This window comes from Dendrobates tinctorius, unplaced genomic scaffold (assembly GCF_039654945.1).
Source record: "Dendrobates tinctorius isolate UK_male_01 unplaced genomic scaffold, ASM3965494v1 ptg000191l, whole genome shotgun sequence".
In the NCBI taxonomy this organism is placed as follows: Eukaryota; Metazoa; Chordata; class Amphibia; order Anura; family Dendrobatidae; genus Dendrobates; species Dendrobates tinctorius.
In genome coordinates, this window is record NW_027361858.1 from 13,480,898 (window position 1) to 13,502,210 (window position 21,313).

The 21,313-nt window shown below is 42.8% G+C and overlaps 1 long non-coding RNA gene across 1 annotated transcript in view; it reads left to right on the plus strand.

Annotated features, from left to right (window-relative positions):
* Positions 1-15,025: 15,025 nt before the first annotated feature.
* Positions 15,026-21,313, plus strand: part of LOC141055764 (uncharacterized) — a 51,181-nt gene continuing 44,893 nt past the window's right edge. The window contains exon 1 of the long non-coding RNA XR_012221529.1: positions 15,026-15,230. This is a non-coding gene — a long non-coding RNA (uncharacterized lncRNA). The remainder of the gene's footprint in view (positions 15,231-21,313) is intronic.

Below are 21,313 nucleotides of genomic sequence, written 5' to 3' on the forward strand. Positions count from 1 at the left end.
TAAAAGCGCCAAAACCTAAAAAAACATAAATGAGGTATCGCTGTCATCGTACTAACACGAAGAATAAAACCACTATATCAATTTTACCACATGCAGAACGGTATAAAAGCCCCCCACTCAAAAAAAAAAAATCATGAATTGCGGTTTTTTTTTGTTCTGCCTCCCAAAAATCGTAATAAAAAGTGATTAAAAAAAATCTTGTGTGCCCAAAAAATGGTACCAATAAAAAAACGTCAACTCGTCCCACAAAAAAACAAGACCTCGCATGATTCTGTGGGCCAAAATATGGAAAAATTATAGCTCTCAAAATATGGTGATGCAGAATCTATTTTTTGCAATAAAAAGCATATTTTGGGGGGGGTCTAGTTTCCAAAATGATGTCACTTGTGGGGGGTTTACACTGTTTAGGCACATCAGGGGCTCTCCAAACGCGACATGGCGTCCAATCTCAATTCCAGCCAATTTTGGGTTGAAAAGTCAAACGGCGCTCCTTCCGTTCCGAGCTCTGCTGCGCCCAAACAGTGGTTTATGTTCATATATGGGGTATCGGCGTACTCAGGACAAATTGTACAACTTTTCTGAAAAACTTAAATGTTTTTTTTAAACATTCCAAAAATTCCTGTGAAGCAACTGAAGGGTTAATAAACTTCTTGAATGTGGTTTTAAGCACCTTAAGGGGTGCAGTTTATAGAATGGTGTCACTTTTGGGTATTTTCTATCGAATAGACCCCTCAAAGTGACTGCAAATGTGATGTGGTCCCTTAAAAAAAAAAAGTGTTGTAAAAATGAGAAATCGCTGGTCAACTTTTAACCCTTTTAACTTCCAAACAAATTTTGGTTCCAAAATTGTGCTGATGTAAAGTAAACATAGCAAGTCGCAAGTCATAGCAAAGAAATGTTACCACTAACATGAAGTACAATATGTTACGAGAAAACAATGTCAGAATCACCGGGATCCATGGAAGCGTTCCAGAGTTATTACCGCATAAAGGGACAGTGGTCAGAATTGTAAAAATTGGCCCGGTCATGAACGTGCAAACCACTCTTGGGGGTAAAGAGGTTAAACCATACAGAATTGCAACTGGTTTTGCACAAACGCCATAACTTTATTTTTTTGGTTTAACACACAGTCTATTTTCTAACCAAATAACTTTCATTCCTTCTTGCTGTGATAACTCCTCACCAGGTAGATGCTGTCACTTCCGCCAAGCTTTTGCAGTTAAAACTCATAGCTGCTTTGGTCAATAACAACTGTGACATCTAAATTGTTAGATACAAGCAGGGGTCCCTTTTGTTACTGCTGGGGCTCTACTCCGAACCACTATGAATTCTACAAGCAGGGCTTCGTAGGAGACTGTCCCTTATTTAAAAGTCAGAAACATTGAAAATATACTAATTTTTTCCACTTGGTGAAGTCGATGATAAAAAAAAAAATTGCAGAAGTGCAAGCTTTGTTTTCACCATACCTTCCCAAAATAAGGTGGAATTCAAACTGATTACAAGATATATCATGTCCCAGCACCTCAAAATAGTTCCAACCAAAAAGCACAGTTTAGTCTCACAAGAAAACAAGCCAAAACATGGCTATATTTTGTGCAATTAAAAAAAAAAAAAAAAAAAAAAAAAAGCTTTAATTATTTACACTTCTGCCTATTTTTTTCAAATGGGTAGCAATCTCCAGTGTTCAGGAAGAAAACAAATGGTTTACTTGCACTATAATTGGCTTGCACACTACTTGTAATCAACATATTGTTCTCCTAAAATAATGTATTAGGATAAACTACAGGTGAAATAAGTAATGAACACATCACCAATTTTCTAAGTAAATATATTTCTAAAGGTGCTGTTGACATGAAATTCTCACCAGATGTCGGTAACAACCCATCTGATCCACAAAGGCAAAGAAATCCAACCATAGATGTCCATAAATTGTGTAATAATGAGAAATGACACGGGGGAAAAAGTACTTAACACACTTCGTGAAATGTAATACTTCTTACAAAAGCCTGCATATTCCAGGTCTTTCTGTAGCTCTCCACAGGTGGACTTTGGCTCTTGGACAACTCTTCGGAAACGTCTTTTCACTCCTCTGTCTGAAATTTTGCAGGGAGCTTATGGTTATGGCCAGTTTATGGTGAAATGGTGTTCTTTCCACTTTAGGATTTTGGCCTTAAGGGCTCATCACCATTTGCGATAAAAAAAAAAAAAAAAAAAAAAGGGTCCGATTTCAGGAACAAAAATTCGGACGAGTGTCATGCGATTTCCGTGAGATCCCTGCCCCCCCCATATGTCATCCGTATGCAATGCGATTTTAACATGAGGTTTTACATACAGCATTTCTCTCCATGTAAAAACTCATGTTAAAATAGCAGTGTAAAAAAAAAAAAAAAACTGTACACCATTTTAAAACAAAAGAATCTTCAAAACGCATATGTATATGTCACATAGAGATTATGTATAATCTCAGAATAGCCGTTAATTCCAGGGCTGTGGAGTCGGTATGCCAAACCTGCGACTCCGACTCCTCAATTTCCCTTCCACCGACTGCACGACTCCAACTCCAACATATATTGCTTATATTTAAGTGAAAAAATTATTGTAGTACCATGTGAACACCAGACAATTGATCGTTTTTATGATACAATAATCAAGACATTTAGATAGAACATATTTATTGGAATACAACTTTAGAACACAAAAAACTGTAATAAATTGTAAATATGTAATATTGATTACATATATATCACTATGTAATAAACTATGTAAGTGGCAATAAACAGTTTTCAACAAAAACATACTAAATAACATTTGTGCAGTCTATGAATTTGTTCTAAGAAATAGAATTGCCTCCATCAGTTCCTGCTTCATAGATGAACTAAAATCTGACCTAATAATTTTAAGACCAGAGAACAACCTCTCTACACTAACTTGGGTTGGAGGCAAAGCCGTAACCACATGGGCAACATCTCTAACAATTTCCGGGTATAAAGGAATTGCCTCGTGCACAGTCAGTTTTGATGAACGGTTGAATTTTTCTTTTTCTTTGAGAGCAAGTGAAACATTTTGCTGAAATATGGTCAATCTGCTTGCTATTGGAGACGGAGTGAAATCTTTTTCCTTGCAGCAACGCTTTGCCTGCTCCATATCATCCAAATATGTGTCAAAGTCAAACTCCTCATCTGATGAGGATGAAGATATGGCAGCAGTAGCACTGTCAGGACCCAAGTCCTCTTGCGCCTGGCAGTCCTCCTGTAGGCCACTCATCCTAACTGCTACCTCAGTCAGAGCTTCTTTTCCTTTAGTAAGCTGTTGATCATCAAGCAATATACGATGACTTGAGTCCACATAAACAGCTGCCAGAAAATTTTTATTTTCCAATAGCTGTGTCTCTCCATTTCATTGAAGCAGAAATGCCATCTACGATTAAATCTCCTCTTTGGGACAGGCAAAATAGCAAGTTCTTCCACTCCCTTGTGAAAATGTCAGGAGTTAAATCCTCAGCTTGTAATTTTTTAGTCACGGTAAATAGGTGATTAAGCAATTCCTTCAATTCAGCCACTTGTGTCCATTGACCTTCATTTAGGGTTACCTGAGGGTTCGCCATATCTATAAGAAACGGTTTTAGCCAGGATCAAAACTAGGGGGGGCAGAACCTCATACTGCACACCTCAGCTGCTGCAGAAAGTTATACTGCACACCCCTACACTTGAAAATAAAGCCTGCACCTTAAGATGTGGTGAATGCAGTGTATTTATTCCAGCTATCAATTGATGTTGATGTGTTACTGAAGACGAGCAATGCCTGTCCTGGGCGTCCTTTTGGGCAGTTATGAGGCGTACCTGACTGGTGCTAAAAGAAAGGGAGTGTTAGTCTGTGTGCTACCCGGCTTTCATTCTTTTTGGTACAGATAAGATATGGATAGACAGATATGGATAGAGCAGATTTCTAATCTGCTTTTGCTATTGAAAACATTATCTATGAGCTCAAAAACCTTTCAGGTGATGCGGTTTTTTAAAAAGCTGATCTGCTTTTGCAGCTGAAAAACGTATCCTCAAAAACGCAGCAAAAACGCTGTGTGTGAATGTAGCCTTAGATCAGGAATAGAACAGCCATTTATAGGACATTTCATAACTTTCCCAAATTCCTATGAAAAAATATTCAGCACGTTCTGCATTGAACTACTGTACCCAATTTATTATATATTTTAGGAGTCGGAGTCAGACCATTTTCAGGACCCAACAAGAGGGGGGGCACTGCTAGACCTAATATTAACCAACAGGCCAGACCGCATATCAAATGTAAGGGCTGGGGGTCACGGGTAATAGTGATCACAAATTAATAAGTTTTCATGTATCCTTTAATAAGATGTGTAGTAGAGGGGTTACAAGGACACTAAACTTCAGGAAAGCAAATTTCCAACGGATGAGAGATGATCTTGGTGCAATTAACTGGGACGATATCTTGAGACATAAAAATACACAGAAAATGGGAGAGGTTTATTAGCATCCTGAATAGGACCTGTGAACAATATATACCATATGGGAATAAACATGCGAGAAAGAGGAGGAAACCACTATGGCTAAATAGAGCTGTAAAAGGACAAAAATAAAGCATTTAGAGAATTAAAGCAAGTAGGTAGTGATGAGGCACTAACTAAATACAGAAGATTAAATAAATTCTGTAAAAAGCAAATCAAGACAGCAAAGATTGAGACAGAGAGACTCATTGCCAGAGAAAGTAAAAATAATCCCAAAATATTCTTTAACTACATAAATAGTAAGAAGCTAAAAAATGATAGTGTTGGTCCCCTTAAAAATAGTCTGGGTGAAATGGTGGATGAGGATGAGGAAAAAGCCAATATGCTAAATGACTTTTTTTCAACAGTATTTACACAAGAAAATCCCATGATGGATAACATGATCAGGGATAAAAATTCTCCATTAAATGTCACCTGCTTAACCCAGCAGGAAGTATGGCGGCGTCTAAAAATCACTAAAATTGACAAATCCCCGGGCCCGGATGGGATACACCCCCGAGTACTGCAGGAATTAAGCACAGTCATAGACCATTATTTTTAATCTTTAAAGATTCCATAATAACAGGGTCTGTACCACAGGACTGGCGTATAGCAAATGTGCCAATATTAAAAAAGGGGACAAAAACTGAACTTGGAAATTATAGGCCAGTAAGTTTAACCTCAACTGTGGGTAAAATCCTGGAGCGTTTTCTAAGAGATACTATACTGGAGTATCTGGAGAAGAATAACCTCATGACCCAATATCAACATGGGTTTATGAGGAACCGTTCCTGTCAGACTAATCTGATAAGCTTTTATGAAGAGGTAAGTTCCGGACTGGACCAAGGAAATGCAGTGGATGTGGTGTACATGGACTTTTCAAAAGCTTTTGATACGGTGCAACACAAAAGGTTGATACATAAAATGAGAACAATGAGGGTAGGGGAAAATGTGTGTAGGTGGGTTAAGAGCTGGCTCAGGGATAGGAAACAAAGGGTGGTTATTAATGGAGCACACTCGGACTGGGTCACGGTTAGCAGTGGGGTACCACAGGGATCAGTTTTGGGCCCGCTTTTTAACATTTATTAATGACCTTGTAGGGGGCATAGAGAGTAGAATTTCAATATTTGCAGATGACACTAAACTCTGCAGGGTAATCAATACAGAGGAGGACAATTTTATATTACAGGAGGATTTATTTAAACTAGAAGCTTGGGCTGATAAATGGCAAATGAGCTTTAATGGGGATAAATGTAAAGTCATGCACTTGGGTAGAACGAATAAGATGTATAATTATGTGCTTAATTGTAAAACACTGGGCAAAACTGTCACTGAAAAAGACCTGGGTGTATGGGTGGACGACAAACTCACATTTAGTGGCAGCTGCTGCAAAGGCAAATAAAATAATGGGATGCATTAAAAGAGGCATAGATGCTCATGAGGAGAACATAATTTTACTTCTATATAAGTCACTAGTGCGACCACACTTAGAATACTGTGTACAGTTCTGGTCTCCGGTGTATAAGAAAGACATAACTGAACTGGAGCGGGTGCAGAGAAGAGCGACCAAGGTTATTAGGGAACTAGGGGGTCTGCAATACCAAGACAGGTTATTACACGGGGTTATTTAGTTTGGAGAATCGAAGGCTTAGGGGTGATCTTATTACAATGTATAAATATATGCGGGGACAATACCAAGACCTTTCTAATGATCTTTTTACTCTTAGACCTGTGAAGGGGACAAGGGAGCATCCTCTACGTCTGGAGCAAAGAAGGTTTAAGCATACTCACAGACGAGGATTCTTTACTGTAAGAGCAGTGAGACTATGGAACTCTCTGCCATATGATGTTGCAATGAGCGATTCCCTACTAAAATTTAAGAAGGGACTGGATGCCTTTCTTGAAAAGTATAATATTACAGGGTATATACACTAGTTTCCTTAATATTGCGTTGATCCAGGGAGCTAGTCTGATTGCCGTATGTGGAGTCGGGAAGGAATTTTTTCCCCAATGTGAAGCTTACTGTTTGCCACATGGGTTTTTTTTGCCTTCCTCTGGATCAACATGTTAGGGCAGGTTAGGACAGGATATGGGTTGAACTAGATGGACTTAAAGTCTCCCTTCAACCTTAACTATGTTACTATGTATTTTATACCGACTCCGACTCCACCAAAATGAGCTCCGACTCCACAGCCCTGGTTAATTCATTTGTCGGATTTTGTAAAATAATTGCAAAAGCAGACAGGATATGAGACATGGCTTACATACAGTAAACAATTTTATTTAATTTAGTTTTTTTTATATGTCTTTGACTAATAATTAGATTAGGGTTTGTGTGTAAAATTTGGGACATGGTGTTAAATTAGGGGTTAATTCACTGAAAAAAATTGCGTGGGCTCCCACGGTAAAAGCCCAACCAGAGAGGGAAAGGCAGTGAGTGAGGGCATATTTTAATAGCCTTGAGAGGGACCATTGTTTTTGGCCCACCCCTGACACCCCAGAAAAGGCGCATCTATAAGATGCGCCTTTTCTGGCACTTAGCCTCTCTATTCCCATTGCCCTGTAGCGGTGGCTAATGGGTTAATGTCACCTTGCTATTGGAAGGTGACATTAAGCCAATTAATAATGGAGAGGTGTCAATAAGACCCCGATCCATTATTAACCCTAGAAGAGGAAAGGGTTAAAACACACACTTTAATTAAAAATTATTTTAATGAAATAAAGACACCATCTGCTAATCCATCAGAAGGGGTTAACTCCGCGCAGCCTCACTGACGTCCCTTGCTGACCTGAGATGAACTGATGAGTGTGGAAAAATATGCAGAAACTTTCCCACGCTCATTAGTTCATCTCCGGTCAGCCAGGGAGGCTGCGCATAGAGGAACTAATTCATTCTGGCAGTGGTTTACAGAGGGGCTGGTCGCATTAGCACCGGTCCCCTTTGTAAACCAGTCAACCACTTCTGATGGATTGCAGCGGGGGACCTGACTGACCAGCGGAGGGGTAAGTATATTGTTGTTTTTTATTTTCTTGTTTTTTTTTTACAGGTCCATAGCTGTTTTAGCAAATGAATAAAAATATGGTCAGATTTTCCTGGAATAATTTGCGGACTCCATATACAGAGCCCCTAAGTGCCAGAAGAGCCAAATTCCTCCTCAAGTGATCCCAATTTGCAAATTATACGCATTTGGGAATTTGCAGGTGTAATAATGATTTGACATCATAAGTGTTTTTCAGAAATAAGCCACAATGGATGTTGCCGAGTGAAAATTGCAAATCAGCTATTGTAATGCCCAGTACGTTATACCCAGCTTATGCTTCTGGAGACATCCACCCGTAAATTGGGCGGGCTCTCATTGCTACAGAAATGCCAAACATGGATCCAAGATGGCCGCCGACACGATCAGACACACATAGAGGAGCTCCAAGACTGGGCTTATCAATCCACTCCATCCAGCTCAATCAGGACCCCCACGAACAACAATTGGAACACGCCTAAACTCAGGATTCCTGAAAGCCCATTATATTGGGATCTGGACTGTAAATTCTTGCTCAGGAGAGTCAAAGGCACCATAGCAGATGTGAGGCCTGCGCCTGCAGCCTACACCGACAGATGAGAGCCTAACCAAAAGTGATTGCTGACCCACAGCAGAATCCCTGCAGCCGCCACCGCAGAAGCTGAACAGTAGAAAGGAGCTTACACAGACCCACCACTGGGTGCACAAAGTCTGGAAAATGATCCCACCAGATGACCCCCACAGCAGATGGGACTAGAAACATCCTCCTCTCCACCTTTCCTGAGGGAATGTGACTCACACAGCCCGGTGGTGGATCCATAGAAGCACTTGACTGGTAGGTGCAGGCACTGGGGAGAGAGAGTAGTGCAGAGCCAGTGAGGCCATAAAGGGGTGAGAGGCAGGAGGCCAGGGGTGTGTTGGCAGACACAGGCCTGGAAAATCCCCAGCACAAGCTGGAACTTTGGCGGCATCTTGTGGCCAAGAGAGGAAAACACACTATAAATTTATATTTGGTGTTTGTACACTACATATCCTCTTGATCATAACACCAAGGGATGAAAACTGAAAATTTGCCTACAACTACATAGCCAGTTATCGAGATAAACTTCCGGAGGTCAGCGCTGAGCAACTACTGCTTTTTCTTTATAACGGCGCCTGCTTACACCTACACGTGTTAGGATAAATAACGGATAAAGCCCCCTTCCGTAAGGGCTTGCCTTCCGTATTGCGGTTGACCCTGGCCCAATTTGGGATACACCTTCGATCTAACCCTAACAAGACTGTGTAAGCTTCTTTAGCCAAATCTTGGCTGTGGTATCCCCCCCTCTCTCTCTGTGTATACTTCATGGCTGCATATTCTGCTCCACCATCCATGGATAAATTTGTGAATCAGGGTAGCTCCAAATCGGTCAAGACCAGAGCTCAGGTTGCCAAATCTCCTCCTAAAACATCTGACTCTTAACACGACCATGTCTGAGGAATCCCTGCAAGCAATTGCTGCTTCTATTACAATGAAGCTCATGCTGGTGATTGACACCAGACTTCAATCTTTTCAATCATCACTGGAATCAATCACATCACAACTAAAGACCCCGTTACACATAACGATGTCCCAGCGATCCCACCAACGATCCGACATGATGGGATCGCTGGGACATCACTAGGCTGATAGCTGGTGAGCTGTCACATAGACAGCCCCTCCAGCAATCAGGACCAGCGTACATGCTGATTTCTAATGTAAACATCAGGTATCCAGGAGCTGCGGCTCCTGGATACCCGATGTTTACCTTGGAAACTGGCGTGCACGCAGGTTTCTAAGGTAAACATTGGCTATCTAAGAGCTGCTCGGCTCCTGGATACCCGCTGTTTACCTTGGAAACCAGCATGTACGCTGGTTTCCAAGGTAAACAGCGGGTATCCAGGAGCCATGGCTCCTGGATACCTGATGTTTACATTAGAAACCAGCTCCCAGCGTCGCGGATTGCTGGTCTCTTGCTGTCACATGCAGCAATGCGCGCTGGCCAACGGGAGACCAGCGATCAAAAAATGGCCCAGGACGATGGAGCATGATCAGCGATATTGGGCAGGGGGGCCGGTCGCTGATCCCCCCTTACACACGCTAGCGAGATCGCTGTGTGTGAAGGGGCCTTAACTGAACACACCAATAAAATTTTAGTGGCAGAACAGCGGATTTCTGACTGGGAGGACACGGTACAATCCTTTGTTACCCAGATAGAGCAGCTTCAGGAAAAATGTGATAACCTGGAAAACCGGAGTCGTAACAATCTATCATCGGCGTTCCTGAATCTGTAAAGGACCTACACCACTTTACTTCCTTATGGCTCCCACGAGCACTCAATTTGCCTGACATGCCTGGCTCTATGGTGGTGGAGCGAGCACACAGGATTGGACCTGAGCGCTCTGATCCGAAAGCTCGTCCATGCCTGGTAATTTTCAAGTTATTCAATTACCAGGACAAACTTCAGTTGCTCCGGGCGTACCGAGCCGCCTCCTCATTGAAATACGAGGGCCATTCCCTCCTTGTATTTCAAGATTTCTCCTCCTTGGTGGTGAACAAGCGCCGTGCTTTTTCTTCAGCATGTAAACTATTACATGACAAAGGCAATCGTTTTGCTCTTCTCTACCCTGCATGCCTTTGGGTGGTGCTTCAAGGAAACCCGGTATTTTTTGATGTCCCAGATAAAGCATTAGAGGAAGTTGACCGCTCTTCCCGGGCTTCCTCTCCCGTCACTTGACTCTGATTTGTAGCCATGTGTTATTTTGCCTTTAAGATTTGATTTTGAGCTTATGGCTTGATCTATATTGAACTTTTGTTCTTATCTCATGTTTTTCCTTCTAGGGGGATACCATTATTTAAGATAACTTAACCCGATGTTTAACTTTTTGGTTTATATTTTTGTTTCTCTATTCAGTGGGGGGTGGGTTCCCTCTCCTTGGTCACGCTCTATGTCTGGTCTTTTTGGCTAACTTGGGTTGGAAGGTTTGCTCGCTGGGACAGACCTTTGCCCAACTACTCTTTTTTTCCCATTTCTACGTTCTGGCCCCAATGTGACATAGGTTAACATGGCCGCCCCTAATAACATAGCTTCTCACATTAATATATGCTCCATTGAATTTCTATCATGGAATGTGGCTGGCCTCAATTCACTGGTCAAGCGCAGAAAAGTGCTAGATCACATTACTCGTCTATGCCCCCATATTGTCTTTTTACAAGAAACCCATTGGCTATGCAGGGGTCACCCAGCGCTCCGTGATAGATATTATGCGGAGTGTTTGGAGGCTTCCTTTACACAGAAAAAACGTGGTGTGGCCATTTTGTTTCATAAGGACCTCGAATATTCTATACAGGATGTGGTGAGGGACCAGGCAGGGCGATATGTATTAGCCAGAGCTATTATTGAACAGCAGAAATATTGCCTTATAAATGTTTACGCACCCAGTACTACTAGCCCCTCCTTCTTTGCTAAACTTGAAGAGATGGTTCATGGCTGGCATCCTACCAATATATTATTGGGTGGAGATTTAAACGCCCTTCATGATGCTTTTTTGGACAGATCTACCCTCCCGCCTGCATCTCACCCTCCATCCAGAGCGATTTCTACCTTGTTAAACAGGCTTGACTTAGTTGATGCCTGGAGGTGCTGCCACCCTACGGAAAGAGAATATACCTTCTATTCTAGGGTACATGATGTTCACACTCGAATTGATTATTGGCTAACTTCTGCCTCTCTTCTTTCCCTTCTAAAGGGCCTGTCACACTAAGCGATATCGCTAGCAATATCGCAATAACGTCACTGGTTTTTGTGACGTTATAGCGATATTGCTAGCGATATCGCTATGTGTGATACTTACCTCCAACCGCTCCCCCGCTGGTTATCGCTGATCACGCGAGAACGTCCTGGACCATTTCGCGTCGTCAGCTTCCTGCTGGGCTTCCTGCTGTGCAGACGAGCGATGCGTGGACGCGGGCGGGAGGACGTCAGGTTCGCCTCGTCTGACAGGTAAGTAGCGACCCCCAACCCCTGCGATGTCGCTGGTGAGATCTGCCTGTGTGGCAGCTCACTAGCGACCACTTAGCAATGCACCAGCTATTCTGACCGCATCATATCGCTGGTCGGGATCGCTGGTGCATCGCTAAGTGTGACAGTACCTTTAAAACAGTTGACATTCTCCCTTCAATTATCTCAGACCACTCCCCGGTCTTACTTACTCTGGAACTCCCCACTAATAGATCTGTGTCTTTGCGCTGGCGCTTCCCCTCTTATCTCTATACTTCAGATTATTTCAAGCGCTATATGATGGTCTGGTGGGAGACTTTCATGGAGGACAACTTGGAACACTTGGACGGTATCAATCTATTTTGGGCCACTGCTAAAACAGTACTTAGGGGACATGTTATCTCTTATGTGTCCCAGAAAAAAGGAAGTTGTTGTCCTCCTTGCGGCCTCACCTACACCAGCTCACTCAGTCGTATAGAGACTTTAAATTACATAATACTCCCTCCTCCAGAGAGGCTTCCCTGACAGCTAAACAAAATTTAAATACCCTATTACATGAGCAGGCACACAACCAATTAGCTTATCAACGTAATAGTTATTTTCGTTGGGGTAACAAACCAGGCCGTCTCCTGGCATCTTTAACGAAGCCATTCAAAGCGGCTACTAGGGTTCCCAATATTATCTTACCCAATGGCTCTATCACTCATGACCCAACCCAAATTTCTGTGGTTTTTTGAGACTTTTATGCAGATCTTTATGGCCCATCTCTGGACTCTCAGGAGGATGGATATGCATTCCTACACAAGGCTTGTCCACCAAGGAAATCCCTTAAATTATCCTTTGCAGGTAAAGCCCATCTAATTAAAATGATCTCATTCCCTAAAATACTCTTTCCTTTACAGACACTCCCGGATCTACTTTCTAAAGCTGATGATAGGCTACTGACACAAGCCTTCCGCCAATTTATTTGGGGCTCAGAAGGGGGCTCTTGAAGTAGTGTTTTTAAGCTACAGCAAACCAAATCTTTGGGTGGACTTAGTCTCCCAAATTTACGCCTCTACAGTATAGCGGCTGCTTTTCGCTATTCCCTTGATTGGATATACGCCTTTAATCGCTTCACTAATACCCCAATAGATGAGGCAATGTGTAGATCCTTCAGCCTCCCAGCATTGCTTCACCTACGAAATGCTGAAATTCCAGTGGAGGTTAGAGATAATCCTCTATTATGGTCGGTAATCTTAGGATGGCGTCAAGCTAGACGAGTTAGCGGTCTTGACCCCCCACATCTTGATGTTTCTCCTCTTTCAAGATAACCCCTCTTTTCTACAAGGCAAGCCACCTCCAATTTACAAGGTGCCTGGAAACAATGGGTGTAGACTGGTCCGAGATACGTTAACAAATAATCAATGCCTTCTTACCTTAGAGAACATGGTTTTCAAATACCCAATCCTTACAGAAGACAATTTTACTATCTCTCAAATTAGACATTACGTTAGCTCAATATTGCGAGACATACCGGATGATGCTAGAACACACCCTCTAAATTTAATATCCATTAAAACCCAAATGGGAACTTATTCTATGAGTCTTATATATAAATCATTAAAGCCTTCTATACGTTGGTCAGACTCTTCACCAGGCCCAGGAAAATGGGTTGCTCAATTAATGAACTGTCGGGTAAATGGCCTTTTGAAAGCCACTCTGCGTATTAACTCTATATTACCATATGACCATTACATAACCATGTCTCTTATGATATTTCATAGAGCATACATCTCCCCGGAGGTCAAGTCTAAAATGTCCCCCTCAGGGGACTATCCCTGCCCTAAATGCTTACACTCTCCAGCTGATATTTTCCATTGCCTTTGGGACTGCTCAAAAATAAGGGAGGTGTGGGATACACTTCTGCAACATCTCATCAACACTTATGGCATATCTATCTCTCTCTCCCTGGAGTGGGCCATATTTAATATTCTCGCACAGGACCAGTTGGTGAGGCTTTCTGTCCAGCAGCGCCGCATTTTGTTCATATGGGCGGCAGCCACACGTAAAAGCAGTCTCCATTTGTGGGCACAGGATGTAACACCTTCTTTAAGCCTAATTACTACAAAAATCTCTTCAAAATGGATTGGATAGAGGCCTTACTTAATAAAGAAAAAGACACCGAATGCTTTTTTTTTCACATGGTCCTCTTTTATCAATACTCAGACATCTTCCACACGCCAGGCGATACATGGTTGTTTCCAGCTCACCTACTGGTATATGAGAGAGCAGCTTGCCGGTAATATCCCTGTTAGACTGGATTGAAATTGTGTTATGAAGTTATGGAGTCTGCCCGGGGGAGGAGGGGGAGGGGCGCAGGGTTATAGTTGAAAAATGCCGTCTAATGTTAGTAATATTGCATAAATGTTCTTCTGTTATGTTATTGGACATTATATGTATACTTTGTATTACACGCAATAAAGACGGTTTAAAAAAAAAAACAGAAATGCCAAACATGTGCAAGCTTTATGTGGTTTAGGCACCCTTGGGCTCAGAAAGGATGGACGCATTTGGATTTTGGAAGTGCAAAATTTGCTTTCTATTCCATTTTTTGGGAAGCAGAATGAAAGAAGAAAACAGCAAATAGCAGCAGCTTTATACGGGTCAGTAAGATAACAGCGATACCACATTTATATAATTTTTTTTATGTTTTGCCGCCTTTAGGCTAGTTTCACACTAGTGTATGGGGGAGCCGCGGAGGGATGCGGACAGCCACACCTCCTCTGGTCAGCTCCACCTCCGTCGGCATGCGTACCCTATCTTTAGCATTAGGTACGCAGGCAGTGCTAATGTATGCGGATGCCTCTGCATGCGTCGTTTTGACGGTGCAGCGACCTGCGCCGAACACATGTTGCATTTTGGTATGGTCGCCGCACCGTCAAAATGATGCATGCGGAGGCATCCACATGCATCGGCACGGCCTGCATACCTTATGCTAAAGATAGGGTACGCAGGCCGCATGTCGACGGAGGTGGAGCTGACTGTAGGAGGTGCGGAGGTGGACGGAGCTTCACGGATTAAGTCCGCATTCCTCCGCAGCTCCTCCATACACTAGTGTGAAACTAGCCTAACACAATAAAAACTTTTATCCACTGATGGAGCTGAATTGTGGCTTCTTTTTTGCAAGACAAGATGACATTTCCAACCATTTTTATTTAGATTTTTTGCCTTTTTTTTTTTTTCTTTTTATACAATAGGTCCTGTTGTTCCGCACACAGCGATTCCAAATGTGTACTTTTTTTTTTTTTTACTTTCACTTTTACCATTCTGATCGCTGTTAAAAAGTAATGCAACACAGAATCATTACAGTTCTTTATAATATCAGTGCTGCACTGGCACAAGCTTGTTAGACCATGCTCTGTGCATGATCTAGCGCGCTTGCTAGCCATGGTGACCCAGATGTCATCATGACGACATCGGGTCACCTTGGCAACAATTGGCCCCTGGCGATGACGTCGCTGGGGCACCGATCAGAGAGGAGAGATTGTAGCATTTACTGGGTTAAGCTGCCAGTGGGAACTGGGTGTTATCTGTCAGATTCGCTGAACACCTGGCGGCTGTTGCACGTGCATAGCTTTTGTGTGCACAAAATCACCAGGAAGTCCTTCCCAACCAGGGTGTATTGATACATCTAAGGTCAGTCGTGAAGGGGTTAAAATGTACATTGCTCGTTGGACAATCCTTTAAGGATAAAATCGGACTAACCTAGGATTAGAAACTAGCCTTCCCATGTTGTCATTGCTCATATGAGTTTATTTAGCCTATGAATGGTGGGGGTTTTATGTCTAAAGGTAGTCTGTCAGCAAGATTTCACCTCCAAAAACTATATTTATATGTACATGTAGTGCTTTCAAAGAAAAGACAAGCAATACCTTTACATGGCCAGTCTGTTCCTCAGTTACTAAGAAATCAGCATTTGCATTGATAAGCAAATTAGCCTGTAATAATAATAAATTTTATTTTTATAGCGCCGACATATTCCGCAGCACTTTACATTTCAGAGGGGATTTGTACAGACAATAGACATTACAGCATAACAATAATCAACACAAAAGGTGGGTGGTAACAGTTGCCCTGATTGTATGGACCAGCCAAAATGTTAAGTGTGTAACAGTACAGACACAGAGGGCTAATGGATGTATAAAGCATGTGGGAACATGATGCGGGGAACCTGGTTATGGTAAAACTTTTGGCTGTGCCACACAGGGATAGATTAGGTTAATGTGTTGAGGCGATAGGCCAGTCTGAATAAATGCGTTTTCAGGGCACGCTTAAAATTGTGGGGATTGGGGACTAATCGTATTGACCTGGGAAGTGCATTCCAAAGAATTGGTGCAGCACGTGTAAAGTCTTGGAGACGGGAGAGGGAGGTTCTGATTATTGAGGATGCTAACCTCAGGTCATCAGCAGAATGGAGGGCGCGGGTAGGGTGGTATACTGAAACAAGGGAGGAGATGTAGGGTGTTGCTGAGCCATGGAGGGCTTTGTGGGTGAGGGTGATAAGTTTATACTGAATTCTGGAGTGGATGGGTAGCCAATGTAATGACTGGCACAAGGTAGAGGCATCGGTGTAACGATTGGTGAAGAATATGATTCTGGCTGCAGCATTCAAGACAGATTGGAGAGGGGAGAGTTTGGTAAGAGGGAGGCCGATTAGAAGAGAGTTACAATAGTCAAGACGAGAATGAATAAGAGAAACAGTAAGAGTTTTTGCAGAGTCAAAAGTAAGAAAAGGTTGAATTCTATAAATGTTTTTGAGGTGCAGATGACAAGAGCGAGCCAGTGATCGAATGTGGGGGGCAAAGGAATACTCGGAGTCAAGTATGACCCCAAGACAGCGGGCATGTTGCTGGGGAGTAATAGTGGAACCACACACAGAAATGGCAATGTCAGGTATAGGTACATTAGTAGAGGGAGGAAAAACAAGGAGTACAGTCTCTGACAGGTTCAGTTTCAGATATAGTGAGGACATAATGTTAGACACAGCGTTTAGACAATCGCCGGTGTTTTCTAGAAAGGCTGGCGTGATGTCAGGAGAAGAAGCATATAATTGGGTGTCATCAGCAGAGATGGTACTGGAAACCAAATCTACTAATTGTTTGACCAATAGAGGCAGTGTACAAGCAAAAGAGGAAGGGGCCTAGAACCGATCCTTGAGGAGCCCCAACAGTAAGGGGAAGGTGAGAGGAGGAGGAACCGGCAAAAGATACAGTAAAGGAGCGGTCAGAGAGATAGGAGGAGAACCAGGAGAGAAAGGTCTCCTTGAGGCCAATGGAACGGAGCATAGTGAGGAGGAGCTGATGATCCACAGTGTCGAATGCTGCAGAGAGATCCAAGAGAATTAGCATGGAGTAATGACCATTTGATTTAGCTGTTAGTAGATCATTAGAGACTTTAGTGAGAGCAGTTTCGGTAGAGTGTAAAGAGCGGAAACCGGATTGGAGAGGGTCGAGAAGAGAGTTATCAAAGAGATAGCGGATAAGACGTGAGTGGACCAGGCGTTCCAGGAGATTAGAGACAGGTCTATAGTTAGCGGCACAGTTTTGGTCGAGGGATGGTTTTTTTAAGTAGTGGATGTATGATGGCATGCTTAAATGAGGAGGGAAAGATACCAGAAGAGAGAGAGGTTAAATATTTTAGTTAGGTGAGGGGTGACAGCAGGGGAAAGGGACTGGAGGAGATGTGACGGAAATGGGTCACTGGTGCAAGTGGTTGGGCGAGTAGATGCAAGGAGCCTGCTTACTTCTTCTGTAACTGGTTCAAAATCAGAGAGTGAGCTAGATGCAGTGGGGGAGGGAGGACAGTGCATGGTATGAGGTGATTGGGAGATAATTTCCTGTCGAATCTGGTCAATTTTTTCTTTGAAGTAATTGGCCAGATCGTCAGCTCGGAGCTCCGTAGTTGGGGCATGTACTCTTGGGTTGAGTAGAGAATGAAAAGTGTCAAAGAGACGCTTCGGGTTATTGGACAGTGAGGTGATGAGGGTGTTGAAATAAGTTTGTTTTGAGAGGTGAAGGGCAGTGTTGTATGTTCTAATCATAAACTTATAATGGATGAAATCTTCGTGTAGATTGGATTTTCTCCACAGATGTTGGGCGCACCTGGAGCACAGCTGCAGGAAACGTGTTTGCAGGGTGTGCCAGGGTTGTCACCGTCTGTGTTGTGGTGTTCTATTTATAGGGGGTGCAAATTCATCCAGGGCACTTTGAAGCCTGTACATCTGAACCCTCTGTCACTCCATCTCCATATTCCTTGCCCAGTGCTCTCTTTCTGGTTGACTGACAACCTCTATGCTGTGTTCGTCTGGCAAATGAGCCATCAGTCAAGCAGGAGATGGCAGTGCTGGTTGGGGAATAGAGCTGGAGTGACAGAGGTTTCAGATATGCAGTCTCATCTGCATATGTAATCAAACAATGATTTTTCAGTAACCAGAACAGACTGGCCATGTAAAGGTTGTTATAGGGTCACTGATTGGCACGGTATATGAGGGGAGATATGTGTCACTGCGTGTAATGGCGTCAGTGATGTGAAATGAGAGTATTGTTCTCCAGCATACCACGTGTTGTGGGGGATAAGTTAAAGTTGCATACATGGGCTGGATTTATTTGGACATCTACAGAGTCGGTGGGAAGATGCCCACCTTATGTCCACCTGCAGAGTCGGCACCACCCTGTGCTGACAGGACCTGTGATGTCACAGTTATGTGATCAGTCACATGGTCTGGGTTTAAGCTGCTGGACTTGAGAAGTAGTCAGTGTGTTGTGGTTTGGAGAGGAGTGGTTCAAGGTGGAGCTGAAGACTCATGGTGGTCTGAGCATGCAAAATTCCCCACACAATTGGACTTTAATATATTATCTTTGTTTTGCTTCTATGCCAGAAACGCCATGTTTACTCTGCTGAACCCTGCTAAGGTTTATGCTGTCCCGCAATAGACCAGCAGGTGATTTACCATAAGAAGCTTTTGTGTCTACCTTTGGAAACAGCTGAGTGAGTCAGCCCCTCATAAGATGTGTTGCTTGACATGTCTGTCTTTGAAATAGCTTGGAGGTAAAATACTGTAGACAGATCCCCTTTTTAAAAGACCAATTTTATTCCTCATTTCTTCATAACGGCAAGGACGTGACCAGTCTGAGCAGACCAGATATGCTATTATCACCAAGCACGCGCAGTGTAGAGGGTATAAGACTACTTCCAAAGACCTTGGCAATCCAGCTTCAACAGTTCAAAATGCTAGGAAGAAGTTAGAAAGATGAAACCAAACTACAGTGGGTACGGAAAGTATTCAGACCACTTTAAATGTTTCACTCTGTTTCATTGCAGCCATTTGATAAATTCAAAAAAGTTCATTATTTTTCTCATTAATGTACACTCTGCACCCCATCTTGACTGAAAAAAAACAGAAATGTAGAAGTTTTTGCAAATGTATTAAAGAAAAACTGAAATATCGCATGGTCATAAGTATTCAGACCCTTTGCTCAGTATTGGGTAGAAACATCCTTTTGAGCTAGTACAGCCATGAGTTGTCTTGGGAATGATGCAACAAGTTTTTCACACCTGGATTTGGGGATCCTCTGCCATTCTACCTTGCAGATCCTCTCCAGTTCTGTCAGGTTGGATGGTGGACCTTGGTTTATTTGAGGGCCTTGGCTGGGCCAGTCAAGAATGGTCACAGAGTTATTCTGAAGTCACTCCTTTGTTATTTTAGCTGTGTGCTTAGGGTCATTGTCTTGGAAGGTGAACCTTTGACCAAGTCTGAGGTCCAGAGCACTCTGGAAGAGGTTTTCATCCAGGATATCTCTGTACTTGGCTGCATTCATGTTTTCTTCAATTGAAACCAGTTGTCCTGTCCCCGCAACTGAAAAACACCCCCATAGCATGATGCTACGACCACCAAGTTTCACTGTTGGGATTGTATTGGGCAGATGATGACCAGTGCCTGGTTTTCTCCACACATACTGCTTAGAATTATCACCAAAAGTTCTATCTTCGTCTCATCAGAATCTTATTTCTCAAAGTCTGGGAGTCCTTCATGTGTGTTTGTTGTGTGTTGTTTTTTTGTTTTAGCTTTTTTGTTTTTTAGTAAGCTCTGTGGACTTTCATATGTCTGGCACTGAGGAGAGGATTCCGTCGGGCCACTCTGCCATAAAGGCCCGAATGGTGGACGGCTGCGGTGATAGTTGACTTTGTGGAACTTCCTCCCATTTCCCTACTGCATCTGTGGAGCTCAGCCACAGTGATCTTGGGGTTCTTCTTTACCTCTCTCACCAAGGCTCTTCTCCCACGGTTTCTCAGTTTGGCTGGACAGCCAGGTCTAGGAAGACTTCTGGTGGTCCCACACTTCTTCCATTTAATGCAAGGTTCATATTGCGTGAAAGCAGTCCGTTCAACGCATAGGGTTGACGGACTGCGTTAACGCTATTTGCATAAAGCCATCGCGATAACGTTATGCTATACCGCTAGCGGTGATTGACCCCCGAACGCTGCAGCCCGCGTTTGAGGGTTCATCACAGAATGACGGCTCATCGCTAGCGCATGCCGATTTATGGCATGCGCTAGCGATGCGCTCCTAATAGAAGTAAATGGCAGCATTAACGAATTGCGTTACACCACGCTACGTCACGATGTAGCGCAATCCGTTAAACGGACTTCCTGAATGCAATGTGAACCTAGGCTAAGGATTATGGATGCCACTGTGCTCTTAGGAACCTTGAGTACTGCAGAAATTCTTTTGTAACTTGCTAGATCTGTGCCTTGCCACAGTTGTGTCCCTGAGCTCCTGGGCCAGTTCCTTTTGACCTCATGGTTCTCATTTGGTCTGACATGCACCGTGAGCTGTGAGGTCTTATATAGACAGGTGTGTGCCTTTACAAATCAAGTCCTATCAATTTAATTACACTCAGCTGGACTCCAATGAAGGAGTAGAACCATCTCAAGGAGGATCACAAGGAAATGGACAGCATGTGACTTACGCATGAGAGTCTGAGCAAAAGGTCTGAATACTTATGACCATGTGATATTTCAGTTTTTTCTTTTTTAATAAATTTAGAAAAATTTCTACATTTCTGGGTTTTTTTCAATGAAGATGGGTTGCAGAATGGACATTAATGAGAAAAAAATGAACTTTTTGAATTTACCAAATGGCTGCAATGAAACAGTGAAAAATGTAAAGGGGTCTGAATACTTTCCATACCCACTGTACATCCTGCATACCAGTATCATGTTTGTGATGCGATTTTGCTGTCTTTTGGACTGTAGGCTTTGATTCTGTTAGAGCAAAAATGTGCTCCCAAAACCAAAAAAAAAATAAAGTTTGAGTCAAACAAAATGGATCCTATTGCAAGATAATGACTTAAATGGGTATTCCCATCTCCAGTATCCTATCCCAATATGTAGTAGGTGTAGTAATAAGCAAATACCACCAATTAGAAATGTGATATAGTTCTTCAGATTCGCTATGTCACTTACCCCATGTGCAAGCATTACAAGAACTTGGATATCCATGGTTACAAACGCTAGCAACTAAATAACTCTCACTATTGTGAGTTGCCGTAAGCCTGGATACCTAAGTTGCTGCCATGTCCTGCACCTGGGTTGTGACATTGCTAATCAAAAGCTACATGTTTCCTTGGACGCATCTGCTAATGTTATTACACCTACTACATATTGGGATAGGATCTTGGAGATGGGAATACCGCTTTAAGCTCATATTCAAAAGTTCA